We start from the raw sequence: 13793 nt of genomic DNA, 5'->3' as shown, positions 1-13793 counted from the left end.
ATCTTTTGGTTTCAGGAAAGAATGGATGCTGGGGTCATTTATTCATGGGTATAATTTTTCTCTTGTTTTTCATGCTTTACAAAACAAAATCTTATAACTTTATTTCCCTAGGTAGGGATAGAATCAAGGCAGAAATTACTTAAAGGAAAAAATGGCATTAATATTTCAGTTTGAGTATCAAATGCAGAAAACTTGGCAATATGAGGGAATCGTGCACAGCTGATATCACCTATGGTATTTTATCTCAATGTACATGAAAAATATTAGAAATTCGTTTTTTATCTGACATAAATCTGCAATTTAATATAAAGTATTTAAAATAGAATTAAGCATTATCCACTAGGTTTGATTCATTTTTGTTATATTTCATTCATCTTTTCCTTTACTTGAAACCTCATTCCATAAGCATGTTTTATTAATGATCTATTAATAAGCTTTCACTTAAAACATGACTGATTAAAAAGTAGACCTAATTTTAAGTAAGTGTTCTGAAAATGTTCATTTATTGAATTCATTGAGGTTTAAGTTCTCATTTGTATAGCTAGAAGGTGAATTACAGATGTGCATGCGTGTTTTATCATCATAATGAAAGCAGAACCCGTATTGCAACACTAATTAAAATTCTGTTCTGACCCATATAATTGTAGCCTCTCCTCCAAATAAATTATTTTTAAATATTTATATTAAATTTACTATATATGTGCATGATAATGAAAGTATCTATCTTTAGTCTAACATAATCAAGGTTAAGAGAAAGCAAAAATTAAGTTCAGACTTTTTAATACTTCAGGGTACATTTTTAGTACTCTTCAGAGAGAATTAGTCACACAACTCCCATTAACTTTAATGGAACCTCTATGAGCAAACAGTATGCTAAAATTCCTAGGCAGTTCATGTCAGTAGAGTTTACTAGCTCTACTCTTTTCCCTTTTTGCACCTCTACTTTAGGATACGTTTACTTTCACATGGTCCACAGAGAAAACCAGCCAATAAAATGATTACATAAATGTTTTCCATGTTTTATATGACAACATTTTCTATACATATGTCAAAAGGTTAAAAATCTGCAAACAATGCATGTGGAATTTTTTTAAAATTCAATTAACAATAAAATTCAACTAAAAGGCTATTTAATTTTAAAAATTTTTAAATGTTTTGTAAATATGAACATTGTGCATTCATTACTTTCTAATGCACATTCATATTTTATATTCTCATTTGAAATTAGTAGTAAAGTCAAAAAGTTTAAAAATATTTTAGGGGGTCAATGCCTTATCCATTAGGTGGATAGCCCACACCCATGATAGAACTAAACACAACTGGCAAAAAAAAAAAATTAGTGAAATTATCCCTATATCCTTGTCTAATCATATACTCATCCACCGAGCCCATTCATCAGAGAGGCTTCCTCTGGCAGCAGATGGAAACAGATGCAGAGACCCACAGCGAAGCATTAAGCAGAATTCAGTGAATCCTACCAAAGAGGAGGAGAAAAGACTGCAAGGGCCAGAAGGATCAAAGTACCCAAGAGGACACGGACCACAAAATCAGCTGAGCAGAGCCCATAGGGCTCACGGAGACTGAAACACTAAAGGGGCAATCATGGAGTCTGTTCTGATCTGTGCCAGGTCTTATGCATACATGCTGTGGTTGGGTAACATGACGTTTTGTGGGACTCCCAAAAGAGGGAGTAGCAGGTGTCTCTGACTCTTGCTGTTCTTGGGAACCTTTCTCTCTTACTGGATTGCCTTGTCCAGCTTTAACGTGAGGGTTAGTGCCTAGTCTTATTGTAACTTACTATGTACTTACTGTTCAGAAGCTAGCATTTGGAGACCTGTTTCTTTTCTGAAGGGAAATGAGGGAGAGGTAGACCTCAGTGGGGGGGGGGGGTGAGGTGGAGTTGTAGGAATGGAGGGAAGGGAAACTGCAGTTGAGATGTATTGCACAAGAAGAGCAAATAAAAATTATTTTTAGCCAGGTGGTGGTGGCACACACCTTTAATCCCAACACTGGGAAGGCAGAGGCAGGCAGACCTCAGTTACTTCAAGGTCAGCCTGGTCTACAAAGGAAAATCTAGGACATCCAGGTCTGTTATACAGAGAAACCCTGTCTCAAAAACCATATAATTGGGTATATATATATTTATTATATATATGATATATATAATGAGTTTGATTTGTCATATTTGATTTTTTTGTGTTTGAAGTAAAATGTTTTTGAAACTCTATAAATTGCTCTTGTTAAAATATTTTATGGCACCCTTTGGTATTATTGAGAAAGGATCCAAGAGATAATTAAAAGGAAAACTTTCTCACAAAGATCAAAACAAACCCATGTTTTCATGTCTGCTATCAGCAATACCTTCCTACATTGTTCAGCCTCTTGTTAATGGGATTAAATTATATATAATCTGTTAACAAATTTAAAGTGTTTGCTATTTTCACTAATACATGGATAGAAAAAGAACAATTGGTAAATATTCTTTGAATGTCAACTTAACAAAGATATTCACAGCACATTAAATTTGAAACAACAGAGTAGCTCTCAATTTTCTCTTCTCACATCCAGATAAATGTGTCCATACTTAGAACTTCTGGACATCAACAATTTAAAGCATAATGTTATTCATAAAAAGAGCTGTCAGTGTTAACTTCAGAGAATTTTTGGTTTTCCTTACTTGGGCACCTAAACAACCAAAGCTGAATTTATCAAATAACAGTCATGGTTTGATCACAATGGAAGGCAGATACTAATAAATGCACTAATAAAAATAAGACATTAAAAATTAATAAAATTGTGTGTTAGACAAATTGTTTAAGAAATCAAAGATTAGTAAATTTAATTGATACATAAGAGTTTTATAAGATTAGTTGAAGGGCTGTGTGATGGCTCAGTCAATATGTTCAATGATTGCTTGGATTCCATTTAAACTCATTCTTTCACCAAGCTATACTTGGGTGGAATTCTGTATTCTTTATTTTCTGTTCTTTATGTCCTTTCTTCAGTGAAAAGGGTCACATGACATCCTACAATGATCTTTTCCAAATTTGGAAAATGTTTTAAACTGATGCACACAACATGCCCTATCCCTGTGTCTTTATTTCATTCTATGATGACATGAAAGGGGGAGGGGAGGAGGAGAAAGTGAAAGGGAAGAAGGGAGAAACAATTTGACCTGAGAAGATAGCTTTTTATGTCTCTCCTTAATCTTTTACTTGTCTCTATTTAAGTGGAAATAATTAAAATAGATAATTATCCATAGGGATGACTTCCATCCCTCTCAATCCTGCATCTCCTCTGAAAGGTATCCACACATTCATACAATACACAAGTTGGGCTGGGTAGTAGTGGCACATGCCTTTAATCCTGGCACTCAGGAGGAAGAGGTAGGTGAATCTCTGTGATTGAGGCCAATCTGGTCTACAAGTATAAGTGCTAGTTCCAGAACAACTAGGGCTGTTACACAGAGAAACCCTGTCTTGATAAACAAAAACAAAACAAGGCAATAACAACAACAACAACAAATAGACCAGTTGGACGATTTCATGTATCTATGTAATGAGTTGTTCAAAGACATTCACTTGCATTCGTGTTCCTCGGTATCTTATTGTTCTGGTTTCACTGGTTGCTGTTCAAAATCCAGCTGCTGACACCTCACAGACCTGAGCACAGTCCTGTGGCTGCTATGGGACCTGCAGGTGGTTCAGGTTAAGCCATGGCAGATCCCTCCTGCCTGAGATCACATGTCCTCCTAAGGCCAGTTCAAAGTGATTTAGACCTTTCCCTTAGCTCTCTGTCCTTTGGGTGTGTTGGCCTCTCTCCTACCTGAGGGTACCATGCAGCATACAAGACTCTGACCTGAAAGCAGACTATGGACCCTCCGCAGAAAATAAAAGTCTCCACACATTGATCCTTAATTTCTTAGAGTGCAAAACTATAAAAAACAACTGCCTGTTCCTTATGTACTGCCTAGCCTGGGCCAGTTCATTACTGCAGCGTAAGTGGACTACAACAGCAGTGACTTTGGCGGTTTGGAGCCTTTTTCAATTTCTTCTCATTTCACAAAAGAAAAAAAAATCATAGAGAAAACTCCAAGACCACGTGAAAAAAAATTAGACAAAGTTTATGGATCAGGATTATTCTTCGCTGCAAAATGGATGTCGCTCCACAGCTATTTCTCATTCCGTGTGATTTTCCTCTGTAGAGAACAAAAGCGTCTGAAAGACAGGGTGGAATGAGAATGTGGCTGCGTGTGATTCTATGAAATTACACTGACTGTCTTGTCTTCAATGTCAGACACTGGAACTGTTTCCTCTAACCAGCAAAAGAGATGCGTAGTGCTTTTGTCTTTCATTTTCCTGAATGCATAATTTATGTACAGCCCATTTATTACTAACCATGGAGTGTTGCACCTGGAAATCTGCCTTTAAAGAACAGACTGTGAAAATCAGAATTCACATTTTCCGCTGGCAGTTACGACTCTTGCAAGTAAGAGGCTTGCCTTATTTCTTCCTTTCTGAGGCTATCAAACAAGCTCCAACTAAACTCCTTCAACTATTAAAGACAATATTTATAAGATTAAACATGGATTTTAAGTCTTTCCATTTGCCTGCTTACTCATCAATATCAAGGAAAACTGTGAAGAGAAAATACTCTAATAAAACACTGTTTCTGAGTAGCCTGGTATATGTTGCACTTGCCCAATACAATCACACGTGATATTGCAATGACAATAAAATACATTACAGCTAAAAATTACAAAGCAACTACTATCTGTTTGGCACTGTGCAGAACACTTTATATAATGCTGTGTAATTCAGTCTGTTCACCACGTAAGCAGAGTGCTATCACTATATACGATGAAAAGGGAACAAACATTTGACAAACTGGTAAAAACAAGAGCTAAGGTGTTAACTTCGTTGTCTATTTCTTAACCACTTGTTCTGATTTATCAGAACGAACATTTTATACTGCCTAGGGTGAACACAGAAAATTACATTTAAACTGATTTAAATTTTTTGGATTTAGCCATTCTATTATAAGTCACAAAGAAAACTTTGGAATATCCCATCCTATAGCGAGTAAAATATCAATCAGTGAAGTGACTCAATCACAAGAGATTTGTACCTAGTGGTCTGTCAGCTTTATACAATGGTGGAGAGACCCTGAAGGCATGGCTTGAGAAGACAGCTGATATTCACACCCTTCTGCAACATCCCTTTCTTGAGTGCAGATGGACCCATGCCTTGATATAACCACAAAGCTGATGGGATGGACATGACTGTGTACATGTGATTCTGTCTCAGTTTTGCTTGTTGCCTGCTATGGAGAAAGCAGTGATATTACAAGAGTCATGTGGCAATGCATTTGGCCTCTAGCTTTAGTTTTCAGCATTTGCCCTCAGACAGACAGCAAAAAGATGAGGTCCTGTGTCTGAACAACACAGGAGCTCATTTACATAATCCCTAAGTGACTTTTTAAGTGGTTCCTGTCCAGGCTCAGCATTCAGAAGAAACCAGCCCTACATTCTTTACTGTTGCCTTTCAAAGACACCTGATTCCCAGAAATTTTAGTTAATTAATGTTTGTTGGTAATGTGCATGCTGTGGCTGTACCCAACAGCCACAACATGCACGTTAATTTCTTACCCAATAGAGAACTAATACATATACTTGCTCTTGATTCGGCAAATCTATCACTGACTTTAATTATTGTCAAGTCAAGTAATACTTGCCTAGCTAAAATTCAATATCTTTTTATGTAATACACGAACCTAAATGAAAAGCTTTGGTTGTTATTGTTTTATTTTTGTTTTTAAGATAGGATTTTCCTGTGTGACAGCCCTGACTATCTTGGAAGTCATTTTCTAGATCAGGCTGACCTGAAACTCACAGTGCCAAGTGCTAAGATTAAAGGTGTTCACCCCAAACCCATCTGTAAAATCTCTTCAATGAAGCAGTGACAAAACCAAGCATAATTATGCAACAGCAGCAAGGAAGAAGTAAATATCATAGTATACATAATATTGTAATGGTTTCAAGGTAACTCACCCTCCAGCTCACACCCGACTTTTCCTCAGAGCATCCCCACCTTTTGTGAACAGCCCACCCCTCCCACCCCAATGACCTAAAACCTAGGAGTAATAAGAATAGAAAAAGAACCACAGTTCAAAGGCCTAGAAAACATTTTTAATAAAACCATAGAAGAAAATTTTCCTAGCCTAAATAAGGACATGCATATAAAGGTAGAAAAATCTTACAGAATACCAAATAGATTGTACTATGAAAGAAGGTCCCCTCAACACATAATAATTCAAACACTAAACATGCAGAACAAAGAAAGAAAATTAAAAGGCTCAAGGGAAAACGCCAAGTAATATACGAAGTTAGACTTATTAGAACCCAACATCTCAACGGAGACTCTAAAAGCCAGAAAGGTCTCTAAAGATGTTTTGCAGACTCTAAGAGACAACAGATGTCAGCCCCTAATACTATACCCAGCAAAACTTTCAATCACCATGGATAGTAATAATAAGATATTCCATGATAAGGTCAAATTTAAACAATATCTCTAAATCCAGACCTACAGAAGATACTAGAAGGAAAAGTCCAACCAAAGGAAGTACAAAAGCACAGGAAATAAACAATCTCACACCAGAAAAAACAAATGACAGGAAGCACATACCATACATATGCATGCGTGTGCGTGGCACACACACACACACACACACACACACACACACACACACCACCATCACCACCAACAACAAAATAACAGGAATTGACAATCATTGGTCATTTGTATCTCTTAATGTGTATGAACTCAATTCCATCATAAAAGACACAGACTCACAGAATGGATGTGAAAGCGTGATCCACCCTTCTGCTACATACAAGAAACACACTTCAACATCAAAGATGGGCATCACCTCAGAGGAAAGTATTGAAAATAGGATAGAAAAAAGATTTCCTAAGCAAATGGACCTAAGAAACAAGCTGCTGTAGCCATTCTAATGACTAACAAGAAAAATTCAAGCCAAAATTCAAGGTAGACTACTTCATACTCATCAAAGGAAAGATCTATTAAGATGATCTTTCAATTTTTAACATCTATGCCTCCAACTCTAGGGCACCCATGCTTATAAAAAAAATACTGCTAAAGCTTAAATCACACATTGACCCTCATACATTGATAGTGGGAGACTTCAATACCGCACTGTCACCAATGAACAGGTCAACCAGACAAAAACTAAATGAGGAAATACTGGAGCTAATAGACAATATGACTCAAACAGACCTTACAGATATCTACAGAACATTTCACCTAAACACAAACACACCTAACAGAACTTTCCCCAAAATTAACAACACACTCAGTCACAAAGCAAGTCTCAACAGATACAATTAAATGGAAATAATTTCTTGCATTCTATCAGACTACTACAAATTAAAATTGGATTTCAACAGCAAAAGAAAGTCTGAGCAACTCTCAACTGAATTACTGGGGGGTCATGAAATAAGGAAAGACATTAAAGACTTCCTAAAATTCAATGTAAATGAAAACACAGTTGCCCAGACTTATGAGACACAATGAAAGCAGTGCTATGAGGGATATTTATAGCACTAAGTGCTTATATAAAAAAATGAACACATTTAATATTAGCAATTTGACAGCTTACCTGAAAGCACTAGAACCAAAAGAAGCAAACCCACCCAAAAGGAGTAGACAGTAAGAAATAATCAAACTGAGGGATGAAATCAATAAAATAGAAACAAGCAGAATAATGTAAAAAAATTAGTGAAACAAAGAGTTGGTTCTTTGAGAAAATCAGCATGATAGGCAAACTTCTGTACAAATTAACTAAAAGAGAGAGAAAGAATACTTAAATTAACAAAATCAGAAACAAAAAGAGAGACATAGCAGCAGACATCAAGGAAATACAAACAATTATTATTTCATACTTAAAAAACCTGTAATCCACAAAGTTGGAAAGTCTAAAAGAAATGTATAATTTTCTAGATAGATATAACTTACCAAAGATGAATCAGGATCATATAAACTAGTTAAAGAAGCAGTCATTTAAAATGTCCCTCATGCCTCTGCCAAAATAAAAAATAAAAAAAATTAAAGTTCAGGACCAGACAGTTTTAGAGTAAAATTCTACAAGACTTTTAAAGAGTTAATGCCAATACTCCTCAAATTATTTCACAAAATTTAAACAGAAAGAACATTGTGAAAGTTATTTTATGAGGCCATAGGCATTTCACACTGATACACAAACCACACAAAGACTTAAAAAAGAAAGAGAACTACAGACCAGTTTCTCTTCTTGAACATAGAGGAAAAGTACTCAATAAAATACTCATGCAAATCCAAGAATACATGAAGAAGATCATCCACTAAGAGCAAGTAGGCTTCATCCCAGTGATGCAGAGAAGGATCAACATATGAAAACCAGTCAATGCAATGCACCATATAAACAAATTAAAAGAAAAGTGATGATAATCTTATTAGATGCTGAAAATTCCATTGCCAAAATCTGACAACATTTCATGATGAAAGTCTTGGAGAGATTAAGAACAAAGGGGACATACCTAAACATAATAAAGGAAATTTACAGCAAGTCAGTAGCCAACATCAAGAAAATAGAAAGAATCTCAAAACAATTCTACTAAAATCAGGTACAAGACAAGGCTGTGCACTCTTTCCATATCTATTCAATATAGTAATTGAAGTTCTAGCAATAAAACAACTGAAAGAGATCAAAGGGATACAATTTGGAAAGGAAAAATCAAAGTATCATCATTTATATGATAATCCAAAAAATTCTACCAGGAAACTCTTACAGCTGTTAGACACCCTTAGTGAAATAACTGGATACAATATTAATACACACGAAAAATTAGCTCTTTTATACCCAAATGACAAACAGACTACTAAGAAAGAAATCAAGAAAATAACACTCTTCATAATAGCCTTATGTAATACAAAATATCTTGTGGCAACTCTAACCAAGCAAGTGAAAGACTTGTACAGCAAAAACTTCAAGTCTTTGAAAAGAGAAGTTGAAGAAGATATAAGAAGATGGAAAGATCTCCTTTGCTCATGGACAGACAGGATTAACATAGTAAAAGTGTCCATCTTACCAAAAGTCATCTACAGATTCCATGCAATCCATCAAAAGTCCAACACAGTCTATTTGGTGTTCTATATGTGAATATGGTGGACAATGAGGGCTGCTGAGAAGCCAAGGACAATGGCACGGGGTTTTGATCCTACTGCATGTACTGGCTTTGTGGGAGCCTAGCCTGTTTGGATGCTCACCTTCCTAGGCCTGGATGGAGAGGGGAGGACCTTGGACTTCCCACAGGGCAGGGAACCCTGACTGCTCTTTGGACTGGAGAGGGAGGGGGAGGAGAGTGGGGCATGGGGAGTGGGGGAAGGGGGAGGGAAAAGGGAGGCAGGGAGGAGGAGGACATTTTTAATTAAAAAAAAGTCCAACACAATTCTTTACAGACTGTGAAAGAACAGTATTTACTGTCATAAAGAAAAACAAAATAAAACAGGTTAGCTAAAAGCATTCCTATATTATAAGAGAACACCTGGAAACTCACCATATTTCCACTTTTCAAGCTTGAAACAGAGCTGTACTAATTAAATCTGCATTAAATTGACATAAAAACAGACAGGTTGAGCACCACTACAGCCTGGTTTCTATAGCAAACTAGTGTGGCGGGAGGGGGAGAAGGGTGGGAGGAGGGGGAGAGAAATGGGAGGCTGGGAGGAAGCGGATATTTTTTTTTCCTTTTCTCAATAAAAAAAAAAAAAAAAAAAAAAACCTAGTGTGGCTACTGGTATTAAAGGTATGTGTCACCACTGCCTGGTCTCTAAGACTGACCGGGGTGGCTGTTTTACTCTCTGATATTCAGAAAAGCTTTATTTATTAAAATACAAATGAAATAGAACTACAAAAGACTATTCTGCTAAACTCAGATTGTTGTCTAGCCCAATTGTCATCAACTGATGGGAGCAGATCCAGAGACTCCCAGTGAGGCATTATGTGGAACCAGAGAAAGCCTTGCAGAAGAGAGGGGGGAAGGATTGTAGGAGCCAGAGTGTTTGAGAACACCAGGAAAACACAGCACTCAGAATAAACTAAGCAGTACTCTGAAGGGCTCTCAGAAACTGAAGAGACCAACACACCCTCTATGGGTCGCACTAGATCCTCTGCACACACCTAAACTTGGTGTTCATTTGGGACTTGCAACAATGGGAGTTGGGGGAGTGTCTATGACTTTTACCTGTGCTTTGATCCTTGTTCCTCCAACTAGGTTGCCATATTCAGCCTTGATATAAGGGTTTTTGCCCAGTCTTTCTGAATCTTTTTTAGATATTTTTCAGTGTATATCCCTGGGGGTCTGCTTTTTTTTTTTTTTAAGGGAAACAGGAAACATTGATCTGGGAAAGAGCAGACATGAGAAGGAGGACCTGTGAAGAGCAGAGGGATGGGAAACTTAGGTCAGGATGTAATGTATGAGAGAAGAAGAAAAGTTTTTTTTTTTAAAAAAAAATTCTTATAATGGTTTATATAAAAGGAACAATGACTTAGTCTCCAAAAGCTAATAAACACTTTTCTATGTATGTGATGAGTGTGATGTGATTATCTCTCTTTTGAAGTAAGTGCTATGAGGAATTTATCATTTTTATTCCTAACATGACTCAAAGATTTGTTTTTGTCTACTTTCTTCTTTTAAAGACCATAAATTACACTTCAGTGGACATTTACTTTATGTTTATGTTATTCAGCCATTCTAAGGAGTTTAGTCAAAGATTTTCAAAAGCAATTAAGTATAAAAATAGATAGTTCACTGGGAATACTCAACTGCTGACTTATTCTTAAAACATGATGAGACACAAAATTGAAGTAAAAGAGACCTATTTCTATAATCATTATTTTGGCATTGACCAGTAGAATAGGCACTAAACAATCATTTTCTATCCTGAAAAATTAAGAAATGGCTTGATATATAGAAATTATTTCTTGGTGCTAGCATTAATAAAAGATGAAATCTGGTCTGGAAGATGGCTAAGTTGGTAAAGTCATTGGCTGAACAAGACTGAGAGTGTGAGCTGGTACCAGAACCCTCCAAAAAAGCCAGAATCAGTAAACAAGCATCTGGAAGCAATGATAGAATTTCCAGAAGCTGAAGGGCCATCTAGGCTGGCTAGCACAGTGACAAAGGAATCCTGTCTCATACAAAGCAGGACGGTAAAGACCAATACATGAACATTGTTCTCTGGCTTTAACACACATGCTGGGGCACATAGAATGAATGCATTCACACACACAGACACACACACACACACACACACACACACACAAAATAATTCAATTACTTCATCTTATGGATGAAGAAATTGAAACTTAATAGAGACTAATTCAAGGACAAGAAAGTAGACAATGGAAGAAAGAACTAGAAATATCTTCTCCTGAATCTAAGATAACAAATATAGGCCTCTCCTGGCTTGAGGATCTATTGACACTTAGTATTTCCAAGAGTGGCAAAGGCAGTCTTACCAATCACTGTTCCTGTCTAATCTTAGACTATTAGGATATTGATAAAAGAAGCCTTAGCTTCTTCAAAAAGCTTTGTTGACCAATGACCACCAATGATTAATAAAAGAAAACTAAAAATAATAATTTTCCAGAAGAAAAGAAAGAATCAAGAAATTAACTTCTGATAAAAAAAAACTTTTCAAAAAAATTTGAGACAGGGTATTAATTTATTAGAAAATAAATATTGTGATTTCACAATGTGTTTGGGATTTAAAGTATTTTCTACGTGCTTTTAAGTGTGGTAGGCAGTACGTGGCAGTGATAGCACATACCTTCAATCCCAGAACTCCAGAGACAGAGGCAGGAGGATCTCTAGGTTCTAGCCCAACATGAGTTTCAGAACAGCCAGGGCTACATACCGAAACCTGTTTCAAATGAACAAATAAATAAATAAATAAATAAATACATACATACATACATACATACATACATTTAGAAAGAAGTGTTAGGCATTTCTACTCACTACTCCAACCACAATTGAAGAAGCCCAGGACATAATAAATACTGACTGACAAAAAAAAAATTATTATTAGTCACTGATAACAAACAAAAGTCCAGACCTTAGTTTTGTTTGTTATGAAGAATGTTAAAATTTGCACTCTCTAAATGTTCTGTGTAATATAATATAGTGGAAAAGTAAGCAAACTATAGTAACTTTTGTTAGTTTCAGAAAATTCATGTAAATATGGTCCAATTTAATATTCATTCACATGAAAAGCTAAATGCACATTTTGTATTTTATTCACAGAAGTATGCATTTTATTTTAATTTATTTGGAAGCAAATGAGTAAGAGACAACAGAAAGTGTAAGATGATTCTCTGCTTTCCTGTTAACATTTTCAGAGTCTAGACCCAACTGGGAAAACAAAACAGAACAAACAAACAAACAAAAAAACCTCATCTGCCTGTCACCTAAAACTTTACAGAATGACCTCATGAAATAAAGTGCTATGTAAACACCAGCAGGGCAATGTCCAGTAATGGAAGGTTTTGATTGGCTAAGTCCCGTTCTTTTACCAATTTTGAATGTTTGTAGTATGTGAACTTGGGAGGTCTCTACGGTGTTGCATGATTTTCATACTCAGAAAGCCTGTCTGTATATGTGCACAGATAACTTCCATGTCTTGTACTGAGGATACGAACTGTGTGAATTACTGCAGGAAGTTATAAATGATGTGTGAAATGTGGTCTCACCTGCAGTACAAAGCTAGAACAGAGATACCAGGGCACAGTATCTTCTCTGTCACTTGTCATAGTGCCCATCCTCTAAGAGTCATAACATAGGAGTGAAGCCGAGTGTCAAACACGCATGCTAAACAACATATCTCACTGTTCCTTTTAACGTTCTACTGCGGCCTTAAAGACTGGCTTTTGAAAGCTGTCACGTCCAAGGTATATGCACAGAACTTGTGTGTTTATTAATTCAATTGCACATGTAAAAAATTTAAATGGAGAACATTTATGCAATTCTATACAAATCTACCTTTACACTTTCATTCAGCGTTAATTTTCTAGGCTTGCCATCCAAAATAAGCCTGCCCGAGGCTTATAAACATAAGCTTTGTGATGAGATGCATATAAGCATTTACAAAACATCTCCACGCAGTGTGATCTCAATTTAACACTTTGATGTTTGAAAGATGCTAGCTCCCAGCCGTTATGGCTGGACACAAAGAGTAGAAGCTACAGTATTTTTCTCCAAAACCAGTTTTAATCTATAATCGTTGTCATATCTTCTCCTTCCAACTCACATACCATTTCTCTACTCACGTATTTGATCAATCAGTAATGCTAAATAAACTTATGTGTATGAGATGCCATCTTGTCACAAATATTCTATTGCCAGGGGAGACAAACGTGAAGACAAAATCACGGTAGAGATGTTCCTTGAGTTTCTGTTCTTGCATGTAGACTTGATATACACCACTATATCCTAAAAACTGAAGGAAGCATAAAATCTTTTCATGAGGTAAATAATACCACATTGTCACCAAAACTGAAGAAACAAGCAACACATACACAGAATTTTCAATTGCAAATGCTGAAAAAAAAAAGAGAAAAAAAGAAATAAATTACCAAAAACAACCATAAGAAAATCTGGTGGGAGGGGCTGTGGGGTGGGGTGGTGAGGTGGGGAATGGGAACTGTAATGACTGTTATGAATTTAGTGAGAAACT

At 36.2% G+C, this 13793-nt stretch overlaps 1 long non-coding RNA gene across 3 annotated transcripts in view; it reads right to left on the bottom strand.

Annotated features, from left to right (window-relative positions):
- LOC113457744 overlaps positions 1 to 13793 on the bottom strand; it is a 69479-nt gene that overhangs the window by 15773 nt on the left and 39913 nt on the right. For all 3 annotated transcript variants that reach the window (XR_003378246.1, XR_003378245.1, XR_003378247.1), the window contains one exon: positions 8034 to 8098. This is a non-coding gene — a long non-coding RNA (uncharacterized LOC113457744). The remainder of the gene's footprint in view (positions 1 to 8033; positions 8099 to 13793) is intronic.

The sequence above is a fragment of the Microtus ochrogaster genome, linkage group LG5 (assembly GCF_000317375.1).
Source record: "Microtus ochrogaster isolate Prairie Vole_2 linkage group LG5, MicOch1.0, whole genome shotgun sequence".
Lineage (NCBI taxonomy): Eukaryota > Metazoa > Chordata > Mammalia > Rodentia > Cricetidae > Microtus > Microtus ochrogaster.
The sequence above is the reverse complement of the archived record's forward strand: the minus strand, read 5'-3'. Positions and strand labels throughout refer to the sequence as shown.